The sequence below is a fragment of the Lissotriton vulgaris genome, chromosome 12, assembly GCF_964263255.1.
Source record: "Lissotriton vulgaris chromosome 12, aLisVul1.2, whole genome shotgun sequence".
In the NCBI taxonomy this organism is placed as follows: domain Eukaryota; kingdom Metazoa; phylum Chordata; class Amphibia; order Caudata; family Salamandridae; genus Lissotriton; species Lissotriton vulgaris.
In genome coordinates, this window is record NC_141700.1 from 669,140,182 (window position 1) to 669,167,455 (window position 27,274).

The following is a 27,274-nucleotide window of genomic DNA, read 5'->3' on the forward strand; positions in this document are numbered from 1 at the left end:
CTTCTCTTCGTGAATTAATTTCAGCCAAATTTGATTTCAATAAATTTACCACCAACGCCGCCTCTAACTCTCTTCTAAAATGCAACTCCCGCTACTACGGCGGACAGAACAAGATGGGCAAACTCCTGGCTAATTATCTTAAGATACGTAAAGAACGTACAAAAATTGAATCCTTGCAAAGCCCGAATGGCGTATCTTTCTTTAAAGATAAAGACATATTAGCTCAATTTGTTTCCTTTTACCAAAATCTCTACACTCCCGAATCTACTCCCGACCCTCATGATCTTCTTTCATACTTTCAAAACATCCCTCCTCCAGAATCTTCCCATCTTGACTTTCACTCATTAGAATTGGACATTACCCCTTCGGAAATTTCTCATGCAATCTCTATTCTTCGTCGAGGTAAAGCCCCAGGACCCGATGGTTTTACCATTGAGTTCTATAATCACTTCTCCTCCCTTCTTCTCCCAAAATTGCATTTGCTATTCCAATCTTTTGCGGCCTCCGGATCCTCTCAAGGTACTTTCCAAGAAGCATTGATTTGTTTAATACCTAAACCAGATAAAGATCATACCCTTTGTAAGAATTATCGTCCCATATCACTAGTAAACACTGATTATAAAATTTTCGCCAAAATTATAGCTCTCCGATTAGATCCCTTATTACCAGAACTTATAGGTCCTGAACAGTCCGGATTCGTTAAAGGTCGCCTATCATCAGATAATTCTCGTGTCTTCTTTAATATTTTGAGTAAAGCTCCCTCCCTTTCTTCCCCCCTTGCTGCTATCTCCCTAGACGCTGAAAAAGCATTCGATAGAATTGGTTGGGACTTTATGTTCCAAGCTCTCCAATGGTTTGGCTTCCCCCCTAAATTCATATCTCTGATATCTCTACTCTACTCTAGCCCCCATGCTTCAATCTTTGCAAATGGTATGATTTCCGACTACTTTCCTCTCCGAAGAGGGGTTCGTCAAGGATGCCCACTATCCCCTCTTTTGTTTATTATAGCCTTAGAACCCTTTTTAACTAAGATTAGACTTGATGACACGATTACTGGTTTTCAATATGGTCCTCAACAACAAGCTAAATTATCTGTTTACGCTGATGACATTTTATTTTATTGCTCAGACCCTCAAACAACTCTCCCTTCCTTCCTTCGTCAAGTTTCTTCTTTCTCTACCGTTTCAGGTTATCGTCTTAACACTGATAAATGTGAAATCTTACCTTTAAACCCCTTATGCCAAAAACATCTCTTTGACTCTTCTGGCTTTTCCTGGCAGCCCACAAAGATTAAATATTTAGGTATCTGGTTTGCCCCCCGTATTCCAGACACTCTTAACTTTAATTTCGAATCTCTCTCTAACAAAATCACTACATCAATAACTCGTTGGAACCCTCTATTCCTTTCTTGGTGGGGTCGTTTAGACTCCATCAAAATGATGCTAGCACCCTTAGTCCTCTATTCTGTTTCCATGATTCCAATCCGTATTCCAGACCATTACTTCAAGTCGATAGACTCCCTTCTATTAAAATTTTTGTGGAAAGGAAAAAAATCTCGGATAGCACTCTCTTCCCTGAAAAAAGACAAATCCCTTGGTGGTGTCAAGTTCCCCCACTTTAAGTCATATCATAACGCATTTTCTTTAAAACAATCTATGAGATGGCTCTCTTCGGATCTTCCTCGCATTCCTCCCCTATGGCTCACATTAGAATCTTCTTTACTTCATCCTTACGATTTTCGAGAAGTTCTCTCCTTTACCTCTAAGGTGTCATCCATATGTTCCCCCATCATCTCTCACTCTTGCTCTCTTCTTCGTCCATATTTAGTATCCACTTACCCATCTGCCTCCTCCACCCACACCCAACCTATCTGGCATAATAAATTCCTCAAAATCCGTAACCGTTCCTTATATTGGAAATCCTGGCATTCCCTTGGTCTAAAATGGGTCTCACAACTTCTCTCAGACAATCAGCCTCTTTCTTTTCAAGATCTTCAAACAAAATTCTCATTACCTTCCTCATCCCGTAAACAATATTTATCGATGCTTCCATCCCTTACACAATATCTTTCTTCGCTCCCAACCTCTAACTCTATCCCTACCCCACATCTTTCGATTTCTAATGCTATTGATCAATCTCTTTCTGCTTCATTTATTTATAAATCTCTACAGTTCTCTGCTGATCGTACAAAATCTAAGATTGAGTTGGCTTGGGAAAAAGATTTATCTCACACATGGTCCATTATTTTATGGGACAAAATCTGGTCTAAGATTCATAGTACATCTAGAGCTGCAAATACCACACAAACCTTATTCTTTATTTATAATCGTATATTATTCACTCCATTACTCCTGTCCTCCTTTTCCCCAGATACTCCATCTACTTGCTGGTCCTGCACATCCCTTTCGGCTGATTTGAAACACATGCTATTTGAATGTCCTCCTATATTACGTTTCTGGCACTTAGTTTGGTCCCAGTTACAAAAGATTTTCAATTTTACAGTTTCATTCTCCATTTCACACATTTTCTTAGGTTCCCTCTCTCCCATCTTTGCAGACTCCCATCCCAACCAAAAATTACTTGACCTTTGCATAGCTATTGCTTTCCACCATATTACATCACACTGGAAACAAGCTAATGATGTTTCTTTTACTGCATGGTGGAACGCAGTTTGCTTTAATCACCGACTTGACACTAATTTTGTCTCTCCTATCTCCTTAGCAATCAAACATGATCTCTTATGGCTCCCCCTCACTGACTATCTATCCACAGTTGCTAGACCCCCTCCACCATTTCCGATACGTACTGTTGAAGTTTGTAAACCACCATGAATGCATTACTTTACTTTATTCGATTATTATATTACCTTTTACAGCTAATGTTTTACCATATTCTTGATATACTTTCATAATTTAAGATATTTCCTCATCCCCCTATGTTCCTCATATTCATTACCTATTTTATATTTTATGCTTCAGTTTTCCCCAACTAAATTTGCTATTATGTAAGATTGGTCTCATGTTTCTCATAACTCTTGATTGTTTCTTCATTTTCTGTCTTTGTTTCTTTATATTCCAATAAACTTCAAACTTAAAAAAAAAAAAAAGTATTGGAACTGGGATGCTGACTGCAATGGGAGTGTAGTCAGTGGGCTAGATCAAAGGTGTTTTTAAAAAACACAACAAATATTTTGTAACTGTTATTTAGGTATTTCACCGTCAGGTGACACATATAAAAGAACCATCACCTAAATTAAAAATAATGCAAGTTAAGCTAGTTTTTGGGAAACGCACTGTTTTACATAATGAAGCCTCTATTGGTCAATGCATCATTGCTGATGTATGTGCATGTGACCAGAAAGCCACAGAATTGAATTCTGGTTGCAGCAGTATGGATTAGTGTTCTGTATTTTTAGTCCTACAAGGTCTCAGCCTGTGACTGACAGAACTGTGAATAAGTACTTTTTCATTTTAAACTTGCATTACACACAGTATAAGATAGGCTGCCACAAACTGTGCATAGAACAATTTTGGTTTAAGGCACAAAAAAAGTGTTTATAATCTAGAATATTTTAATAGGCCAACTGTACTTAGTGTTAGCATTAAAACCATGCACTCCACAACTCAACTGGTAACACCCTTGCAACACCTCCCAAAAAGAACAAACCTTTTAGATCCTTAAGCTTAGAGTGATTAACGCCTATACTGGCTTTCAAGCAGCCTTCACATTTTCAGATTAATCAACTTTGCAGATTAACCAATTGCACACATTTATATCTTTCTTCAGGCCCTTCCTTCCACTTCAGCTGGGCCATCAAACTGTCGAAATTGCCCAACCCGTGACGGTTGTCTTTTAACAAAACGTAAGGGAACTTTTTTTGTGAATTCAGAGAGTATGGGCCTGTCATGGCCCACGGATCCTGTCCACTCTGAACTCTAGAAGAGACACATGAATTTAAAAGGGTTCAGAAGCAAAGGATCCTTTGGTGAGAGTACACATGACGTCATAAGGCAGAGTCCAAACTAGTCAGGCATGCAGCTTTTACATTCTTGGGGCCTCATTTATGAAAAGTGACGCATCGCTGCGTGAAAACAGCGATGCGTCACTTTTCACTGCGCACTCCTTACGACATTCCTGATGCGTCATATTTAATGTATGACGCATCATGTCGCAAGGAGTTACAAATACGTCAGTATTTCTGACGTATCTGTAAGCGCAAAAGTGACGCATTGCTGGAGTGTGTCACAAAAGTGACGCAACTCCAGCAATGCGTCCTTTCACATGGGGAAAGCCCCATGTAAATGTCATGGTACTTATAGAGCGCACTGTCACCAGACGGTCACCTTGCGGTGTCGCCTATTCGGCTTCCTGGCGCTGATACTCATACCGCTGCAGAACCCCTCCTGGCTTTCCCTGTGAAGTGTCCACTCCTGGGCACCTCCAGGGTGAAGCCAGGCATCCTTAGCGCTGTTGGGGCCGGTGTGGAGGCTAAGCAAGCTATTGCCCAGAGTTGCAGCGTGGGGCCCGTGATTAGAATAGGCACTGAGGCGAGAATTAACCGGTCCGAGGAAATTGAGCCCGAGACCCCGCCCAGGCGGGAATCGAACCCTGGTCCCTGGTCAGAACTCTGCATCAGGGTCTGCCACTCTAACCATTGAGCCACACTCCTCCACGTGAAAGGGCTTGCGTCAGTCTTACGCCTGCTGTGAGGCAGGCGCAGGATTTTGACGCAACAGCGTCCTAAAAGTGACGCCGTGAAATCTCATAGATTTCACTGCGTGACTATTGCGAGGCTTTTTGCGGGGGAACGCCCCCTCTGCATACATTATACCTGACGCAGGTATAATGTGGCGCAGGGGTTTAAAAAGTGACGCATCTACCTAGATGCCTCACTTTTTAAATATGGCGCAACGAGGTGCATTTTTTACACCGCTGGTGCGTCACAAAAAGTGACGCACCAGCGGCGCAAAACTGACGCAAGGCCTTCATAAATATGGCCCTTGTTTTCTTTATTCTCTTTAGTACTGGCAGTGCTCAGTTTGTAAACCGATAAGCACAGGAGTCTGCCGAATGCGGGGACAGACTCGGACACGCCACACTTATGTTGGTCGTGCCAGTGGGCTGAAGCCAGCAGGGAGGTGGAGCTGTGCCATCCACAGCAGTGAAGCAGCGCCTCTCGCCTCCCTTGCCCTTACCTGATTGGCGGGTGGCGCGCAACCTGTAGGTAGTAGGAATTGCTTACGGGTCGCGTGTTGTCCTAAGGCCGGTAAAGCTGGTCAGACCCGGCTAATGGCGCAGACGGGCTTTAAAAGGCTGTGGAGCGGTGGGATGTCCTGTTTCCTGGCCGCTCTGCAGCTGATCACACGCCAGGACCTCGTTCGGAGCTCCTAACTACTTCTTTTGTTTTTGTCTCCTTGCAGGTGCAGCGTGGATTGTCTGGAGCAGGAGCTCCTTTACCCCTTTGCTCTTTTTAGGTCTCGCCTGGGATTAGCAGCGTGCATGCGCTGCTCTCGCCATGGCGAGGGCCTTTTGAAATCAATACAGATTCCAAGCGTGCACCTGTTGGGACAGAAGATGTGCACGTGTGGACTGGATGCTTTACTAGCGTTGTGACACTCAAGATTTGTTTTGGGCCTCGGGCCAGTAAAGCATCCAGTCCCCGCGTGAATTCAGCGTGCTAACCTTTTGTAACTAGTTTTTTTTGTCAGCAATAGATTATTTAACTAAGTAGACAGAAGTAGAGAAAGACGGAAGAATCAGAGTGAATAGCAATACTTAGCAGAGTTCTGAGATTCTGCCATTGTTTCCACAATGCTTATCAGCGAAGACACGCAAGTACCTGTTTTTCACGCTGGTCACGCCGTCGTGTGGCTGTCCTTTGTCACAGTTTGGACTTCCCCAGGGCTGCATACCACTCGGTGAGTGTTGGTCCAACCCCCCCACCTCCCTCGAGGCTGGGTTGCATGACCGGCTTCGGCTGGGCCACGGCCCACCAGTGGAGCGTGTTAGCTTCTAGAGGCCTATGGAAGCGGCACCCCTCCCTGATCGAGGCCAGCACTGTGCTGACCGTGGAGGGGGCACATAGGTGGAGGCATACAGAATGCCCCTCAGCTTGGGCGTGACGGCCTGAATTGGCCAGGGGTTTCGTGGGTGATTGCGGTGGCATGTGTGTAGCCCAGGAGTGACCTGCAGTGGTGGGGGTTGGCTCCTGCTCGGAAGCGGGGAGAGCAGGCTGTGCTGCTGTGGTACCCCACCTCCCTGGTGCCCGCTGTCCACGCGCACGGGCCTCCCTCCTTTCCGCGGGCCCACATCGGTGTTCCGTCCTGCGGGTGGCCCTACACCAACCTGAATTTGCACAGTGGCCAACCCAGCTCTCAGTGTCCTAACCCCGATATTGCTCATGCGGGACTATTAGTTTCAATAGCGGGCCCTTGGTCATAGGGGCGCCCGAGTGTTTAACTCACTGTGGCAGACTCCCATAAAAATAACGTCTGGAGGCTCTGCCCGATGTGCCGATTGGCACTGTTCCCCCTCTGTTTCGTGCCTGGTAGGAGGTACTTTTAGCGCAGGTGGGGAGCATCCGGCCACTCCGGGTCCCTCGCTCCCTCCCCCCCATCCACGCCGGCCTGTTTGTCGTGGTGGGCACCCGGATTTATTGTGCATGGGCACGGGGAGCTGCTCACTGCCACTGGGTGGCGGCACATTGAGGAGGCCTTGCCCGATCGTGGGTCTGGCCTCTCGGGGTCTCAGCTGGATAGTGCAGGCCGGGCTGCCGTGCAGGGTGCCACAGCAGGGTGGGGGTGGATCTTGGGTCTGGGAGACTGCGGGCCCGCCTCCATCTTGGGCCACTGGGTTTTTCAGGCCTTGGGGTCTTGCCCCCCCTAGTTGGGTCCCATGGCGGCGGGTGCCTGCTACAGCGCCCCGTGCATGGTGCCCAGCCTGGTTGGGTGCACCGTGCGACTGTTTGCATGGCCGCCGGGGTGTCCGGGGAGCATGCCGGCAGAGAGGTAGTGGCCGCGGGAGTGGATCTCTTGAGAGGTGTACAGCAAAGTGGACACGCCGATGTGGGGCATGTTGTAGCAGCCTCGTGGCTCTCACGGCGCAGGCGTGACGGTGTATGGCTGCCAGCTGGATAGATTTATTTGGCTGCTTCGTAGCGGCAGCGGGCAGGCAGCATATCGCAGCCCCGGTTGCAGGGTATCATCCTTGGCAGGGAAGGGTGGAGGTATAGATACTGCAACGGCCAGGCAGCCGGCCATGCCGAGCGAGGTTTCAGCACCTTAGCTGGAGGCTTTATGCCCAATTGTGCAGTGCTGCGTGAGAAGCATCGGTAGGCTGGACTATCATGAGACGTATCCTAATTAGAGGAAAGGTATCTGATTCGGTGTCTCAAGGCTGGGCGGGTGCTGTGGGGAACTGTAATATATTGATCGCCCACCTGAGGTGTTCATTGTGCAACCTTGTCCCACCAGGCAGGAGTTAATGATCCTTGCAGAACGCATGCAGTTCACTTCAACCCGGGCAGTACCATGGGGGTTGTGTACCCCCCCCCCCCATTCAGCGGGGTTTGAAGGGTTAATTTACCCAAGCCCAGGAGGAAATGTGGAAGAACTGCAGGCGGTCAAACTAAAGGTTAATTTTAACAAAATATCCTCCATCTTACAAAAGACAAACATGTTGGTCACTAGGAAGACGAACTAGAACATGAATATCACTAACAGGACCATCTCGCTATAGTAGTGCAAAAGAAGAGTGGCAACAGTCATAGTCTATTGAGGTTTGTTTAAAGTAGTAATGTTTATTATCATCACTATATTGTCTCATAGAATACTCACGCACAACATATAAAAGTGTTAAAGCTGCATGCACACATTTTTCTTTTTTCTGACAATTGTTTCCATTCCTACACTACGTTTAAGTAATTGCCAAAAGGTATTTTAAACAAGCATTAAAAATGCAATAGGTCTCGCCTTTTATTAAGTTTAAGCCAGTTGCTTTGCTATACAATACCATTAGCATAGCAAATGGCTTTAACTTAATCAAATGCGAGACCGATCACATTTTCAATGCTTGTTTCTTCTTGTTTCCATAGGATGTTCGCCTGCATCATTCTACTAGCTGCATTTCCTTGGGTCAGAGAACCTACAGCACGAGGAAGGTCATTTTGGAGCAGCTCACAGCCCCCTCCTTTTGCTTAGAGTGCCCTGTTGGGCCAGCTTGGGGCCACGCAGGCTAAGTTTTTACTCCCCGGTCCTGCATGGTGGTTTGCAGTGGTGGCTCTGGCTGGTGTTGTTGGCACCCTGGCATGTCGGTGTTGTCTAGATTTTATTCCTTGCCTGCGGAGACTGCAGGATTCCTCAGGTGACGGGCTTCTGTGTCTGAGGAGGCTGGGAAAATGGTGGTGGGATATGAGAAGACATTTACCAAGGTAGCTGGGGCTGTGTTGGCTAGTTTGTTGGACAGTTTTATGGTAGAATAGCCACAAGAGTGTGCCCGCCTTTTAGTCGGTCATGATATTTGTCTGAATCTTATTCAAAACAGTACAGTTGGTGGTGGTTTGGTACACTGTAGTCGGATGGTTCAGTGGGCTGCCAAATAGTAAATTAGTTCTAGGAAAAAGGTTTTATTTCTCCTTGTGGTGGTACCATGGCTCCTAAGGCCAAGTGAAGCGAATAGCGCTCGGGCATGGACAAATTTATGGAGTCCATGATGCAGAAAATGGAGGACATGGGTCAAGCTATAGCGGAGTTGAGGAACAAGATAGATGGGCAGGATGGGGACGAAGACAGGCCCAGGCGTACGGAGTGGCCCCTAAGGCAGCATTCCCCCCAGGCCCAAAAGGGCGAAACCAAGGAGGAGGGTGGTACCTGCCACATGTTCACCGGGGGTAGGGAGAGAGGAGGGGTCTGCAACACCTGTGCCATTAGGAGAGGTGCTGCAGGCAGCACCGCTGGTGCCAGCAGGGGTAGTGCCACAGGCTACTGATGGAGTGGTCAGCCAAGTTCAGAGGGACCTCTTCTCTGTGGTGTACTTTACCAGGGGCGTCAGGTGCTGCACCCCCACTTCAGGCCCCAGTTACCCCTATGGTAGGCGGCCCGACAGGGAGCCAACCAGTGACGTCTGATACAAAACCTCCGGCCTGATGTGGGCCGTCAGGGGTCGCCCCAGGTCAGCCTTATTTAGTGGCGAGCCTGGTAGCAGTTCTGCCATGGTTGGAGAAGTCAGGTACTTGGACCCCAGCAGCAGGGGTGTTGGGTGGTGGGTAGTCCGCACTGGAGAAGGTAGCGAGGATGGTGGTGCAGTCTGCTGGTGAGAAGCCCGGGAAGGGGCAGTCAGTTCCGACAGCTGGGACAGCGGAAGGTGGAGCAGCTCCTGCAGGGAACGGAAAAGAATCGCGAGCATTAAGCACACCATCGGACACAGGAAAGGAGAAATCAGCGGAAGCAGCTGGAACAAGTACGCTGCGGACATTGCCAGTATTAGGCTTAGGCGAAGTGCGCTCGTCCAGGGAAAAGTGGGCGAGACATGTGTCACAAAAGATGAAAGAAATAATTTGGAAGGGAAGTTATATGAATATGCTTTCTTTGTTGTTAGATGAGACTGAAAGGTAGGAGGCCAAAATGAACAAAGAGTGGATGCACTTGAGGGAATAGGAGGTTGAAGAGTCTTTGATTAACTGAATCAGGGGTTTCTCAATCTACATGGCAGTCATGTCCGAGCGCTTTTCAGGTTTGGGTAAGGAAATGGCATGCTATCAGAGTAGGATCGCGGGTACTCACGATAAGTATGGTGGTATCGGATGGAAGGAATATGATAAGGACTTTGGGAGAGCAAAGGCCAATGACCCTGCCCTACCTTGGGACCAGATTGACATGACTTTGTGGTTAGACCTCTTGGGGCATGGATCGCAGTAGAGCCCAAACAGCCAGTCCTTTCGGTCAGGCCCCCTGTTAGCTCAGGGGTTGGTGGAGGAAAAAGGGAGGCATGCTGGGACTTTAATAGGTGTACGTGCACCAGGGCAGCACGCACGTGTATGTTCAAGCATTTATGTTCCTTCTGTGGCAACACCTCTCAACCGGAACCCAAGTGTTTCAAAAAATGAATAGATAGAGGGGGTAAGAAACAAGAATTGAACGAAGGCCCGGTCCCCCAAAATAACCAGTGCTTTGATCCCGTGATTGAACAGGTACAATTGCCCCACGTCCGCTAGGATTTTATTGGAGATGGGTTCAGAATCCCCACACCTGACAACATAGGGGTGTCACAATGCCAGAATCAGCTATCAGTGAGGGCTAATCCTGGGGTGGCATCAGCAAAAATTCAAAAGGAATTACACCTGGGCATAGTAGCAGGTCCATTTGACATCGTTCCGGTGGAGGGGTTTGTTTGCTCCCCACTGGAGGTGGTCCCCAAAATTGAGCAGGTGAGTTCAGGTTGATTCATAATCCTTCGGCTCCCAGGGGCCAGTCATTGAATTACACCATTATTGGAGACCTGTGCTCGGTCAGGTACTAGGCAGTTGAGATGCTCAGAGGCCTGGGCACTGGCGCACTTTTGGCAAAGTCAGATATAGAGTCAGCTTTTTGCCTGTTGCCGGTCATCCTTTTGGATTTTCACCTGCTGGGTTTCCAATTCTAGGGGAAGTTTTACATGGATACATGCATGCCTAGGGGGTGCTCTGTTTCTTGTGCTTACTTTGAGAAGTTCAGTTCCTTCTTGGAATGGGTTTTCAGGCAGGTGACAGGGCACTAATACGTTTTGCATTACCTAGATGACTTCCTCTTCCTGGGCGCTCCAGGCTCTCAGAACTGTGGCTGGGAGCTACGGAAATTATGTGCGATCATGCAGGATTTTGGGGTACCCCTGGTGCAAGGTAAAACTGTCGGGCCATCCACTGTGATAGAATTCCTGGGGATAGAGTTGGATTCTGTTCAAGGTCTCTCACGTCTGCCCAATGAAAATATCACGAATTTCAGGTAATCTTTGCAACAGGAGAAGGTTACATTGCGTCAGCTTCAACAAACAGTGGGTCAGTTAAACTTCACACTGAAGGTCATTCCAATGGCGCAACCATTCTCACACTCCATAGCACAGGCCATGTTAGGACTCAAAGAAAAACACCACCAGGTTACCCAGCGAGGTCAAGCAGGATATGAAGATTTGGATGTCATTCCTGTGTGATTTCAATGGTAAGGTACTGTTGCCCCGCCCTCCCAAACCCAGTACAGAGATAGGCTTGATGACAGACGCAGCAGGTAGCGAGGGGTTTGGCGCCAAACTAGGTACCAAATGGGTGGCACAACGTTGGTCGGCATGGTGGGTGGAAGCTGGGTTTCTTGGAGGTGTTTCCCATCTTGGTGGCATTGCATGTCTGGCCGGAGAAATTGAGGAACCAATCAGTGGTTTTCTGGTCAGATAACATGTTTGTGGTGGAATGCATCAACCATCAATCAGCAGAGAGTAAGATGATCCTGTGTTTGTTGAAGGAAATAACACTGCTGTGCATGAAACTGAATGTCCTGTTTAGGGCCAAACATGTGCCGGGGATATTGAATCATGCTGCTGATGCGCTCTCTCGCTTTAAGATGGAGGTATTCAAGTCCGAAGCAGCGGAGAGCCCAATGCCTTTCCCAGAACATCTTTGGCAGCTTGGTGCCCCCAATTACCAGACCTTGTAGCAGCTAGCCTAGCATCCACGACCAGGAGGGCATATGAAGGGGCATTTTGGGCTTACTGTATTTTTGGGGGAGGAATGGGAAGAGAACTGGCATTATATGGGGGCGGTGTTTTCCTACCTGAGGGCAATAAAAGATGAGGGGCACTCAGTGGCATCAGCACGGCGACACATAGCGGCGATCTCCTTTTTTGCGAAAGTGAAGGGCAGAGGGCATCCCACTAGTACATTTATAGTGCGGAAAGCGTTAAAAGGGTGGCAGCGTTTGCAATATTCACAGCCAGACGCAAGGCAACCAATAGGGGTTAACACTTTGGCCACATTACTGGATGTGCTTAGTGAGGTTTGAAGCACAGAAACCAAAACACTGTTGTTTAGAGCCGCCTTTTCGCTGGCATTTTATGGCACTTTCAGGATTGGGGAACTAGTGGCAACGAATAAGCAGGACTGGCAGGGAGGGCTGCAGTTTAGTCATGTGAAGGTTCAAGGAGACTCCTTATTCATATCAATCCCTAGGTCTAAGATTGATCAGGAGGCCAGAGCTGAAGGGGTGGTGCTGGGATGGGCACAGGGTAGCGCTTGCTGCCCCATCACCAAGTTGGAGGCATTGCTGGACCACAGGCCTAAATGCACAGGGGGACCTTTATTAATTAACGCAAATGGTACCCCTCTCAATAGATTTCAGTTCAGAAGGCTCATGGGCTTGGCCATACAAGAAACTGGTTTAGACCCAAGCCGTTTTGGGACCCACTCTTTCAGGATAGGGGCTGCCACTGAAGTGGCGGCTAGAGGTTTTGCCAGGAGCGAGGTGCAGAGGATTGGTAGGTGGTCCTTAAATTGTTACAAGCACTATGTACGACTGCATATGCTCTAGGGGTTGGGATGACGTTTTTTACTGACGTTGTTTTCTGGTTTGATTTGTAGTTTCTACATCCTGTCACGTGGGAAGGAAACTTACAGCGGCTCGTCATCTGGCAGCATCTATGGTAGACCAGGCACCCGCCTGGGAACATGGAGCAAAGGACGTATTGGTAATTGGCCACTCTTATGTGAAAAGGTTGCAACAATATTTTCTTACATGCAATTACGAGCTTAGAGCAAGGCAGGCTGGTTTTCGTTTTTTTTTATTCTTGGACGGGGGGCCTTCCCTTTGCCAATACAGGGGTTTGGTGGTAGGCCTGCTGGACTGAGAGAGGACTCCACCTAAAGTCTTTATTCTGCACCTGGGGGGAACGATCTGGTACATCTGGGTAGAAGGAGGTTAATGGAAACATTGATCACTGAAGTGGGATGGTTGACCAAAAGATGCCCTGGGGCTATACAGGTATGGTCACATATGATTCCAAGATTTCAGTGAGGGGGGGGAGTCCGTGTGCGACTTGAACCATTCAGTTAAAAGAATCAATAACCAGATTGATGGATTATTCAGATCCCCAAAATTGCAGAAGATAGCGCATTGGTGCATTAGGGGGAGCCGTTTTTCCTACGCGATGGCGTGCACCTCTCTAAGCTGGGTAATGAGCTGTTCATGGAAAACCTTCTTGCCTGCTTATTAGGGACACAGAATGGAGGATGACCTTCAGAGGGACAGAGGGGGGACGCCAGACAGTCGGACAGCTATACTGGCCTTTGGCGGTAAGGTCATGATTGGGTAGCATAGTTTTACGGTCCTTAGCGGTCATTGTCGAGGGAGGGCCAAATGTTCTTTCATGGAACTCCAGGGACAGTTATAGCTGGTAGGCTGGACGGGTGCGGTGGGAGAGGAGTTATGCTTCCGGTAGGCTGGTTGGCCACCCCGCATTTGCACAAGGGCTCAAGTAATCTGCGCAAAACTGCACGGGCCACTTATGGAGATAGTCTCCAGGGCGTAGAAGGTGCCAGGGGTGTGAGGTATCCTTCCGGTGAACGGGCCCCCTGCACAAGGTCACTCTGGTAGGAGTTTGGGACATAGCTTGATCAGAATCTGGGGCCAGTCATTGAGTCTACGGCTCAAACAGGGATACGCAGAAAGATAATGTTATGTGAATGATTAGCTTAGGATAGGAATGGCTATATATTAGAAACATGTTTAAGTTAGTCAAATGACATACTGTACCTATCAATGTAATGGAACCGAATTTCTGCGTATTCTGTATATAATGTAAATATAATAATGTTTGATTATTGTAATGTAATAAATACAGCCGGGGTTTACGACCCTTAATCCAAAAATTGGTATTTATGAAGTTGTTTGCCTTGGGGGAAGGCGAGTGGTGAGCAGCTTGGGCACTGGGAAATAGGGCCATCACCCCAAGGGCGGGAGTTAAGGGAGGAGGCTATACCTGGCCATATGCCGATGGCATGGACGGACTCAGACACGCCGCATTTATGGCGGCCGTGCCAGTCTCTCACAGCCGGCACGGAGGTGGGACTGCACCGCCCACAGCAGTGACACATCGCCTCTTGCCTCCATTGCCCTTACCTGATTGGCATGCGGCGGGCGACCTGGAAACAGTAGGAATTGCATCCGGGTTGGCCGTCGTCCTAACACCAGCAAAGCTGGTCAGAACCAGCTGCCAGCGCCGAGGGGCTTTAAAAGGCAGTAGAGCATCAGGGACATTCTCTTTCCTTGCCGCTCCGCAGCAGATCACATACCATGACCTCGTTCGGAGGTCCCAACGAATTCACCCACCCACCATCCCCTAAAGCAGAAGTTGTTTTGTTATATGTTTTTCTTATGTTCGATAGTATTTTGTCATTAACAGGTTATCATTTTAGGAGTTAAATTTGTCGTATTTAGAGATGCTATTCCTTGGTCAGCGAAAAAGGTCATGATTGGTGAGCATAGTTTTACGGGCCTTAGCTGGCTTTGCCAGTATAAAATGGGGACACGCGAGTGGGGGACAGATGGTCTCTCATGGAACCCCAGGGGCAGTTACAGCCGGTAGGCTGTAAGGGTGCGGGGGGAGAGGAGTTTGGGCTGGTTGGCCACCCCGCACGTGCACAAGGGCGCAAGTAATCTGCGCATAACTGCACGGGCCCCTGTGGAGATAGTCTTCAGGACGTTTGGGTGCCCGGGGTGTGAGGTATACTTCTGGTGAATGGGGCCCACTGCGCAAGGTCACTCCGGTAGGAGTTTGGGACATAGCTTGATCAGGATCTGGGGCCAGTCATTGACCTTGCTGTAGGCTCAAACAGGGATACGCAGAAATATAATGGTATTTTATTTAATGATTAGCTTAGGATAGGAATGGCTATGTATTAGAAACATGTTAAGGTTAGGCAATTGACACACTGTACCTATCAATGTAACGGAACGGACTTTCTGCGTATTGTGTATATAATGTAAATATATTAATGTTTGATTATTGTTATGTAATAAGTACGGCCGAGGTTTACATGTCAAGCCTGCCGGTTACACGACGAGCAGAGTATGTGCCGAAGATTATAATGATAGACAAGTTGCCCGCTACAATAGGTTCCGAGTACTGACTATGGCGTACCGTGGTTGGCGTTGGTTGGCAAAATCCCAGTGCAATGAGGTAGGGCGCATGCGTCAGTACCGCGCATGCGCCGAGAGGTAGTGTTCCGGGTTTTAAACCCGCCCTAGACCTGACGGAAGTGCTTCGCGTTTAGCTATTTGGGTTTCCTGTTCATTCCGGGTTTCCTGCGGCGTCCGAGGAGCTAGGTGATCGTAGCGTTTTGCGGGATCATCGCTGTGCTTGTGAGTTAGAAGCGGCTTGCTTCAATAAATTCTTGTTTTGTTCTTGTTTCTCCCGATTCGTGTTACCGCGGTAGTATTGTGCGGTTTTCCTCAGTGCAGGAGATTTGTGTTCCTCGTTTTGAGACAGGGTTTTTTTTTTATTTCAGAGAGGTTCTATAGCGATTAGAATCATCTTCTTTGAGAATCGTTTGTGGAAAGTTTCAAGGAGCGATTATTGCATTATATTGGTGAGTGCCACAAGGAATACAGATATATTTATCAATAAGAGAGCTTGTAATTTCATGGGCTGTTATCTTTTGTCTAGAGTACAGAGTATATGTACAAGGCAGATCCAATCAGTCTACAGAGTTCCTGGCAGCTTTCTTGTGTTCGTTATCATTCCTCCTAGTGCTCCACAAGGTAACATATAGGACTTGCCATTTACTACTGTGAGGTTGTTGGGGGAGGGATTAGTTCTCACTTATATCTTTTATGTTTCACTACAGTGTTTTAACCGAAGACAAGAGCACCCTTGAAGTGGAAGAAGACTTTGGAGTGCCATTCTTTTGTTCCCCCTTCCTACCCTTGTTTTGTTCCCCTGTGTTCTCCGTGGTCACTGTTCGGGGGTTAGTGTATACTACAGATGCCCGGGTAGTGGCAGGGGGAAAGCAGGGTGCATAGCTTCGTGACTCCAGGACACTTCCGAGACAAAAAGGTGCGTGCATGACAGAACGCGAAGCCTTTATTTAATTGTCTCCCGGGTGTCATGGATCTCACATTACAGGATGTGGCTAGCATGGTAGGGAATCTCCAGCGAGAGACCCAAAGCATTTCAGACAGATTAGAGGCGTTAAGTGTACAGGGAGGTGAAAGGGCAGGCACCAGTAATCCTACCCCAGTGGTGCAGGTGGTTACTCCACATACTATTCCCCGGGCACCCCCTGAAAGGTTTTATGGAGATCCCTCTAAATGCGCAGCCTTTCTGACACAATGTCAGCTACATTTCTTATGTAAAGCGGCCTGTTTTCCTAACGACCAGGCGAAGGTGGCTTTTGTGCTATCTTATTTGGGGGGCTCAGCAGCTAATTGGACAATTCCCCTGATAGAAAAGGATGATCCCATGTTGTTGGATTATGACGCTTTTCGCAGAGAATTGCGTAAGATGTTTGACAAACATTCGTTTACTCACGCTGCTGATACGGAGCTACTAAATCTGAAACAAGGTTCAAAAGATCTAATTACATACATCTCTACATTCAACAGATTGGTGGTAGAGGCAGATTGGCCTGCTAATAAACGTAGTGCTCTTTTTTACAAGGGCTTACGAGATGAACTCAAGGATGAGTTGGCCCACGTTGTTGATCCTCCTGCCACTTGTCCGGAACTAATCGATTTGGTGGTGAAACTAGATCATAGATTAGGGGAAAGGCGAAAAGATAGAGTGAGATACGAATATCCTAGATTCAGCCATAGAGAAAAGAAACCAGAAACAGAAGCCAAAGCAGAAGAACCTGAGCCTATGCAAATAGGGAGTATAAAAGGGCCTTTGAGTGAGGCGCAAAAACAGAGACGCAGGACGAATAGATTGTGTCTATATTGTGGCAAGGCAGGGCACTTCCTGAGAGAATGTCCCGTTAAACCTAAAATGTTTCGCAAGTCGGAAAACTAGCAGACCCTAAGGTAAGAGAGACCGTACCGTCGGGTCCTATATTTCACATGGTCTCCTCATTGATGAACAATGAAGGACATTTTTATATTACATCTAGATTGTCCTGGCTGTCGCAATCTATTACACAGGCCATTATGATAGACTCTGGGGCCTCAGGAAATTTTATGGATAATAAATGGGCCCTTGCTAATGATGTCCCTACAGTGCGTAAAAAAGACCCCGAAGAAGTGTACACCATAGATGGGAGTCCTTTAAAATCTGGACCCATTACACATTCCGGTATTCCCATAGATCTGCACATTAAGCCTACACATTGGGAAACTATAACCTTTGATTTGATTAAATCCCCCCAGTTCCCAGTGGTTTTGGGTCTTCCTTGGTTACGCCTCCATAATCCTCACATCGATTGGCATACTACTAGTATCACTTTTTCCAAGGATGACGAACAACCTGCAACTTGTAATAGCGTGACCCTCCCAGTTCATCTGCCTGATGTTACTGAATACCCCATACAAAAAAACATTCCTTTGGTGTCAGACACTCATACAGGAATTGATTTGGTAGAACAACCAGATGAGATACTTCCTCCTGTTTATCAGGAATACCATGCAATTTTTGATCAAAAACAAGCCACCAACCTACCCCCCCATAGAGTATACGACTGCCGAATTGATTTGCAACCTGGCGCACGTATACCTACTAGCAGAGTATACTCTCTTACAGAGAAAGAGAATGTGTATTTAAGAGAGTATCTCGACAATATGCTAGATCTTGGGTTTATCCGACCGTCTAGATCCCCTTCTTCTTCGGCATTGTTTTTTATCCCTAAGAGAGAAGGAGTACCTTGACAAACATGTCATAGCTTACATTGACGATCTCCTAATATATTCCAACACCCTGGAGGAACATATTGGTCATGTTAAATCAGTGTTACGTCGATTACAAAACAATGATCTTTTTTGTAAGTTGGATAAATGTTTCTTCCATCGCCACCAGGTTGCCTTTCTGGGGCTCATTGTGTCCGCATCAGGTTTGCGCATGGATCCCCAAAAAGTTAGGGCTGTCTTAGAGTGGCCACCTCCCAGGAATGTAAAAGAAATTCAACAATTCATTGGGTTTTCAAATTTCTATAGGCGCTTTATTCACCAATTCTCGGATTTGGTAGCTCCTATCACCCGTTTGTTGCGAAAAGGAGTTCCCTTTTATTGGTCAGAGGAAGCTGACAAGGCTTTTAACATTCTAAAGACTGCATTTACACAGGCCCCTATTCTCAAGCACCCTGATCCGTCCAGTCCCTATGTGGTAGAAGTGGATGCCTCACAAGTAGCCGTAGGAGGGATATTATCTCAGGCGGATGCTGACACTGGTGAATTACATCCTGTGGCTTATTATTCGCACAAGTTAACTCCAGCTGAAGTGAATTACGCGGTGGGAGAAAGAGAACTCTTAGCTATCAAAAAGGTATTGGAAGAATGGAGACAATACCTCTTAGGTACAAACCACACAGTCACTGTCTTAACAGACCATCGGAATCTACAATATTTGAAATCGGCTAGAGCTTTGTCCATGCGACAGTTGAGATGGACACAGTTCTTTAATGAGTACGACTTTACCATACACTTTAGAGCAGGCAGACAAAATGGTAAGGCTGATGCCTTATCTCGCCTAGGGTTCGAACCAGTCCATTGTGATGAGACACCTCCTTGTATCATTGCTCCCCAAAGGATAATGGGGGCTTTGACTTCTGAAGAGGAATTCATCAGGGTGGTGAGGAAGGCACAACAAGAATCTGCCTCCCACGACATTTTGCAACAACATCAGTCCTTGGTTAAAAATGACCTTCATTACATTCAGGGCGGGCTGTTCATCCCGACAATACCCCTTCAACAGCAGGTGATGGAATGGTGTCATTCACATGGGGTGGCAGGGCATCCAGGATACAAAAGAACCATAGAGTTGGTTAAAAGACACTGCTGGTGGCCTCATATGAGCAAAGACATACAACAATATGTTCAGACATGTCATATATGTGCTCAAGGTAAATCCTCGCATGAAGGCTTAGTGGGTTTGTTAATTCCCCTTCCTACACCTGTAGCTCCCTGGCAGTCTGTTTCAATGGATTTCATTGTGGAATTACCAAAGACACAAAGAGGCAATACCACCCTTTTAGTGGTAGTAGACATGTTCACCAAATCAGCTCATTTCATCCCATTAAAGGGTCTACCTACCTCTTTTGTACTAGCGGGTATCTTTCTACAAAATATAGTGAGACTCCATGGTCTACCGTCTATACTGATCACTGACAGAGGCTCTCAGTTCGTATCCAAATTTTGGAAACAGTTATGTAAATCGATGCAAATTGAAGTCCGTCTGTCTTCCAGTCATCATCCTCAGACAGACGGACAAACTGAAAGGGTAAATCAAAGCCTCGAACAATTCTTACGTTGTCAACTTCTGCAAGAACAAAAGGAGTGGGATGAGTTGATTTGGTTGGCAGAGCTGTCCTATAATAATAGCCATCACTTTTCCACACTGTTCTCCCCTTTTTATGCTTCTTATGGTTTCCATCCTAAAGTTCTTCCTTTTTCTCCGTTGAGGCCTTGTGCCATCCCGGCTGTCCAGGATTTAGTCTCACATTTACAGAAAGTGCATTCCACTATACATAACAATCTTGACAAAGCCAAAACAGATTACAAGAAAACAGCAGACGCACACAGACATACAGGACCAGTGTATCATCAAAACGATAAGGTCTGGCTGTCCACAAAACATCTTTCTCTGAAGGGTACCTGTAAATTTAAACCTACGTTTATTGGCCCTTTTTCCATTCTCAAAGTCATCAATCCTGTAGCATTGAAATTGAGCTTACCTCCTACTATGAAAATACATCCTGTTTTTCATATTTCTCTGCTGAAACCAGTGCAGCCCAATACTCGTCTTCCAACGACTCCTCTTCCCTCTGTGGTTGATAATGAGGACGAATACGAGGTAGAAGCTATTTTAGACTCCAGGAGAGTAAGGCGTCGTCTCCAGTATTTGATTCATTGGAAGGGGTTTGGTGTAGAGGAGAGGTCGTGAGAACCTGCCAGTCAAATACACGCTCCTCGTCTCTTACGAGCTTTTCATAGGAGATTCCCCCACAAACCCAAACCGGTGGGGGGCGTTGTGGGAGGGGTGTTCTGTCATGCCTGCCGGTTACACGACGAGCAGAGTATGTGCCGAAGATTATAATCATAGACAAGTTGCCCGCTACAATAGGTTCCGAGTACTGACTATGGCGTACCGTGGTTGGCGTTGGTTGGCAAAATCCCAGTGCAATGAGGTAGGGCGCATGCGTCAGTACCGCGCATGCGCCGAGAGGTAGTGTTCCGGGTTTTAAACCCGCCCTAGACCTGACGGAAGTGCTTCGCGTTTAGCTAGTTGGGTTTCCTGTTCGTTCCGGGTTTCCTGCGGCGTCCGAGGAGCTAGGTGATCGTAGCGTTTTGCGGGATCATCGCTGTGCTTGTGAGTTAGAAGCGGCTTGCTTCAATAAATTCTTGTTTTGTTCTTGTTTCTCCAGATTCGGAGAGGTTCTATAGCGGTTAGAATCATCTTCTTTGAGAATCGTTTGTGGAAAGTTTCACGGAGCGATTATTGCATTATATTGGTGAGTGCCACAAGGAATACAGATATATTTATCAATAAGAGAGCTTGTAATTTCATAGGCTGTTATCTTTTGTCTAGAGTACAGAGTATATGTACAAGGCAGATCCAATCAGTCTACAGAGTTCCTAGCAGCTTTCTTGTGTTCGTTATCATTCCTCCTAGTACTCCACAAGGTAACATATAGGACTTGCAATTTACTACTGTGAGGTTGTTGGGGGAGGGATTAGTTCTCACTTATATCTTTTATGTTTCACTACAGTGTTTTAACCGAAGACAAGAGCACCCTTGAAGTGGAAGAAGACTTTGGAGTGCCATTCTTTTGTTCCCCCGTCCTACCCTTGTTTTGTTCCCCTGTGTTCTCCGTGGTCACTGTTCGGGGGTTAGTGTATACTACTGACGCCCGGGTAGTGGCAGGGGGAAAGCAGGGTGCATGGCTTCGTGACTCCAGGACACTTCCGAGACAAAAAGGTGCGTGCATGACATTACAACCCTGAATCCAAAAATTGGTATTTATGAAGTTGTTTGCCTTGGGGGAAGATGGAAGGTGAGCTGCTTGGGCACTGGGAAATGTGGCCATCACCCCATGGGCGGGAGTTAAGGGAGGAGGGGGACACGGCTGTACCTGGCCATATAGAGTGTTTCATTAGTGCCCACCGCTGGTGCCACTTACTACCTGGGTTGCCGAATACCAAAGTTTCCACCACCTTCCTCTGTCTTCAACTACCCTAAACTTCCTGTCTTTTTATCTCACTTTTGTATGCTCTTTTGCAGATTGTTTCATTCCTGCTTTTTTTCTTTATCCATGCTTTCCTATTTTTGTCTTCTTCATCATTTCTCTCATCTCTCCATTTCTCTTGCTCTTGACCAAAATCAGATTAAGGAAAATGAGTTCAGGTGCTCACCACCTGTGACCACTTGCACAATTCAAGCCCTGCCTAGGATTTTACCTGCACCAAACAAGCATAAGGAAAAGTTTTCATGGCAATTCCTCACTGTACATGTTATCCATGCAAACTTATTTTCAAAAAAGTTTTGTCTTGGTGCTTGTACAATTGATGCTCCTCTTGCTTACAAGAAGATTATATTTTTCTTTCGTGGTTTGAACTCTGCCTCTCTTAGAAAAAACAGGCTATGTTTAAACTGGCATACACTATATTTGTTGTCATTTTGCCTCACCGCATTTCAGCTTCCCTGTGACATTCAAGTTCAAGATAGGAAGCTTGAACTTGAGAAAACTTCACATTCTGCTAAATATTCCCCGCAGGTCTCCGGCCTGAGCACCCATTTCAATTCTCTGACTTTGCCCACACACGATGATTTTTGTGGTATAATATGACATATTCTGTACAGGAAATTGTAGGCTTTGTGACTATAAATGCTATATTTGGCCTGGGAATGGGAAGGGTGGTGGGGTGAGGTGGGAGGTGACCTTTTTGCGGGAAGGAGACAGGCAAGGCAGGCAGCAGAGCAGGGAAGGACTGGCATTTTATTCAGAGGTTAATTTGTCAAATAATAGGTGCTGGGGCTCTCATCAGGAGGCTGCTTGCACAAGCCCATTTCTCCTGTTAGCGCTGCCTAAAACAGAACCAACTACTAGCCATGAGAGTGAGGAGAGGATGTGGTGTAATGGTCAGAGCTGCTGACTTTGGAGCTGGGGAACCAGGTTCGGAGCTCAGCTCAACATCCTGTGATTCTGGCAAAATCACGTAATCTTCCCATGCCTATCATAAATGAATGTGTCTGTAACTGGTGCCCATGAAAAGCGCTGGTGTTGTTGGTTAATTGGCAAGTGCTCAACCACCTGCTCAAATTAAGAACTGATTCTATTCCATCAGGCATTTCACCAGTGTGCTGGAGCCAGTGGAGGCCGGTGTTGAAAGACCAGGGTCACTGCTGATGCCTCTGTGCTTTGTTCAATTCCGTAGGCACAGAAGAGTTCAAGATAAAAAGCAAGGAAGAGGGATTGAGAGGGAGCAATAGATCAGAGAGGGGTGTTATAGAGAGGAGAGTCAGAGAGAATTGAAGGATGGAAAGGGAGAGACCAAGTAGAGGAAGGGAGTGGGGCTGGTTTGAATTGTCAGTAGTAGCGCAATGGGTGGTGCAAGCAGCTGTGGTCTGGTCACAAGGGCCCTGGCACTTATTTATTTACAAATAAAGTATTGAGTCAACCTGTTCGGTATCCCTTTCACTTAAGGAAAAACACAGGGAAAGTGCTTGGTAGATATTTATATGAGACATTTAGAATATTTAAACTGCCCCAAATGTTATTGTCTACCCGCCGACGAGGCATTGAAGCAATTTACAAATTACACCAGATAGTACCCAGCAATGGAACTCAAGGTTAGTGGTTAATCCAGTGTTTTTGTTTATTGTTGGTTCCTGCGATTAGTCTTGTGCACTCAAGCAAACCATTCCATGCATTCACTCCAGTTGTTTGTGGTGGATTAAAGTAATAACAGTTAGGTGTGATCTTTATTTGAGGAGGAGCAGGTACAAGAGTTCATGCTGATTTGTGTTGAGGTTAATAGATGAGCTAGAGGAGACTAGGTAATGTTAAATTGCAGGCGTATAATTTTCCAAAACAGGAGAGGTTGTGGTCTTTGAAATGTGCTGTGGCCAATTTGCAGAAATACATTAATAAGGATTAAGGAAAACATGCATGTGATTTTGAGATGCTGTGCTTAGCAAGAAGAGGCATGCAGAAGAGAGAAAGGAAGCAGAGAGCTATTTAAAAGGAAAAAGGAGAGGTGACAATCAGAAGTTTTAAGTAAAGCTCAGTTTTTCATGCCAGATTATAGGAATATAGAGGACGTTTTTTGAGAAAGAATGCAATTTAAGGATGCTTGACTGCTGAAAGAACCATCATTATTTGCTTGTGAAGATAGTCCTATGTTAGGTACTTCGATAGGCCTAGAGTAAGGTGGACCTTCTATCTACTGTTACATTACCACTAAATCACAGTTTCAGCATAGAGAGCGGAACAGCTGAGAGGCTGGAGGCATAAAGTAAGGGCTTGATGCAATCATTAAAAGCTGATTCAGCAAATGCTGGAGTGGATGTCTACTGATGTTTGTCCTCAAGTGTGACTCACAGTATTAATTATAAAGCACAGTGGGATCCATGTAGGACACCTAAAAACTTCTGTTAGTGAGAGCTAAGACCATAAATGTACTCATTTTTAATTTTGTAAGGGACTTTCATGTACCAGTTATATTTTGAGCAGATATCAAGTCTAAACTAATCTTTGAAAGATTAGCTTTTACACATTGGACCTTCCTACTATACCCTGGTAACTGCTTCTTTGCTACATATTTAGCAGCAGGTAAGCTGAAACATGACTTGAAAACTCACAGTTTTACACAACCTGGTGAATTTGGGCCTTCACCACTAGCAACAAACAAGGATGCTTTAACTCCTTTGGCTAACCTCAATGATGCCCATGATTGGAAAATGATGGTCACGGTCGATCAGTAATATTTCACATATAATATGCAACTACAATAAGCTTAAGTAATAACAAAAATGATGTGTTTATTACAATGTGATGATTCCCATGTGATGATTTTAGAAAAAGGAGGTCGATTAGTGACCTTGCATAGCTGAAATGTTTCGCTCTCTAGAGAAATAACTGTATTGTTCCACTTGCAATGATCTGCTCTGTGTATTACAGTGACATTTCATACATAAACACACTGAAAACATTGAAATGTTACATGCTAGAAAACCTTGCAATTTTCACCTTCAATACGGTGCACACCCTAACTTTGGCCACCACTTTAGCCTCCTTTTGCCACTTACTTGCAGGTTCCTCATACCTCTTTTCTGGACTCATCTTCCCTTATAACTCCCTTTTCTGTAATTTATAGCAGCATTTCTAAACCTGTAGCCTGGGGTCCACTTTGTGTCAATGACGTCTACTCAGGGATCCATGACTGGTTAGGAAAAAAAATTGTTAACAGATTAATAAATCTATACTACTATTATAAAGAGAGAACTCTCACCTTTGAGCCAGGTAAACTCGGGAACCACAGCGCCAATCTACACACCCGATACATCCTTGAAAATGTCAGGGTGTGTAGATGGACATAGGCTACATAAAATTTAAAAAAACGTAAATTTAAAAAATTTACTTTAAAAACAAAGTAGTCCCCTGAAAGAAGCACAGGCCGCGATATAGCGCTGGCCGCGACGTGCTGCCCACGACGTGCGTGATGACGGGACATGGAGCGGCGGTGATGTGAGGAGCAGCGGATCAGGTAAGGCATTTACAAACACGGAAAATGTCGGGGCGGGGGCGGGAGGGGGGCGGGAGGTGGTCTGTGTTCTGATGGCAAGAAGGAGAAGGAGGAGTCCCGTCAGCTGCAGCACTTCGAGTGTAGGGGAGAGGAGCAGAGCTGACCGGCTGAGGGCTGAGGGCGGCCGAGAATGGAGCGGAGCAGGGTGGAGGAGCAATCTGCCAGCGCAGGGGGTCGGGGCTGCGGGGGTTGTGAGGTACATCACACCTACCTCTGCTCGCTCCACCACATGCTGCCCCCAGCCCCCTTCTGCCCCGGTCACAAAATGCAGCCCCCAGCCCCCTTCTGCCCCAGGCAACGCTGGGGCGGGCTGCTAGTTGTATATAAATTAAGAAAGATCATGTAAACTTTAAGATTTTAAAACTCTCTATAAATGTGAAAGGATAGCTCCTCAGATTGGTTTGTGGAGAAGCGCAAGTATATTCAACAGAACATAATGTGGATGATGGGTGCCCTCAATTGAATTTAAAAAAGCCCAACTTTCTCATTCAAATGTTGATCTTTTTCATATTTCTTTGTGAGTTAAATAATTTGTGAGTTTAATTATTTGTAAATTTGTTTGATGAATGCTTGTGTGTTTTTTGGGTATTGTTTTGCGGATCAAATAATCAAAATTGCTCACTCTGTGGCCCCCGGCTTCTAGTAATGACTCAGTGGGGGTCCCCGGAATCTCGTAATGATTAAGTGTGGGGGCCACAGAAAGCAAATGATTAAGAATAACTAGTCTATGGTGTAATCAAATCTGTATCTCTGTACGAGTACTATGCCAAATATAAACAGTTCTACGACATCACAGTTTCAAGCTCTTCCATTTGGTCCCATTCTTTTCTAAATGGAAGATGTGAATCTGTGATGTCGTACCATTGGCATAGGAGAGAAGCATAGGGCTAGATGTAGGTAATTTAAATTTACCGATTCGAAAATACCGAATTTTACTGATTTGGTATTTTCGAATCGGTAAATGCTATATGGGTAATTAATCGGTAAAAAATACAGAATCGTTAAGATTCGGTATTCACTGAATCGGTAATTACCGATTCGGTATTTGCCATTCATTCCTATGGGCCTGGAGGCCCATCGGAATGAATGTCAATTACCGAATCGGTAAATACCGATTCAGTAAAATTGTGAAAAAGTCAAGGGTGTCAGGGTGTCACTTTGACAACCTGTTGCACCCCTGATTAGTGCTTGTGTGCACACATGGCACACATACATTCCCTAAGGGCATGTATGTCTGTCACATGGCACAGGTATAAATGCACATATTTGCATTTACATAGGAATTCGTTATTTAGCACCAACTAATAGTTGGTGGTAAATAACAAATCCTTTAAGCCCAGAAGCACTGTTTGAAGTGCTTCCTACATTTCATTTACCGATTCGGTAAATACTGAATCAGTAAATATCGATTCGTTATTTACCGAATCGGTAAATATGCCCCCTACACAGGAAAAGTCTATTATCGGTCGGTAACATCCGATTTCGGCTGGTACCGACGGGTAATAGCCTTTCTACATCTGGCCCTAAGTCTTCTATAATGGATGCATACTCTTCTTTCAGGTCAAACTAATTTTCACATCATGGATGGATGATTTTCCAATTAGTCTTGCTGATTCCTCTGTAACAGATTAAAAAATTTCCACTGGATCACATTTGGTTCCACATCACTAAAGCATGCACTTTGCCTAGGCCTGATTGATACCTGCATCACACATTTATGCTTCAACTTGAGTCCCCATCATTTCCCCATCATTGGCACATGCTCTGCCAGTAGGTTCCATTAATTTACACATCATGGATGCAACGTACCTAAAGGAGCCATTCAATCACCATACTTTGACTTTATACATTTTAACAGCTGCAACAGATCCTTTCAAATTCCTCTATTTTGACAAAGTTCAAAACAGTCAATAGAGTCAATCGTTTCCCACAACACTGAAAACACCATTAATATACACAATATTTGCCCAACACAGGACTCAGAACAATAGATTCAATGGCTCCCACAACACTGACCTCATACTTAGATTTTACCCAGTACTGCCAATATGATCATTAACCGCATCGCTGCTGCGGCGATTTTCGCACTGTGCGGCAATTTTAAAATTACCGCGATACATGACGAGCTCAGCTCGTCATCAGCACACGCCACCCGTTGGTGATGACGAGCTGAGCTCGTCATCAGCATCGAAGGGGTTAAAGATCAGATGCTTAGTGGTAGTGATCATATACACACATTAGTCATTCATTCCTCAGCAATTGTGTGCTTAACAGTGATAATGTCCTCATCATTAATGATGCCTTTATTG

General features: G+C 46.0%; 1 pseudogene; it reads left to right on the forward strand.

Annotated features, from left to right (window-relative positions):
* The first annotated feature begins 9,290 nt into the window (after positions 1 to 9,290).
* On the forward strand, positions 9,291 to 12,548 carry LOC147677973 (uncharacterized; annotated as a pseudogene).
* Positions 12,549 to 27,274: the final 14,726 nt, after the last annotated feature.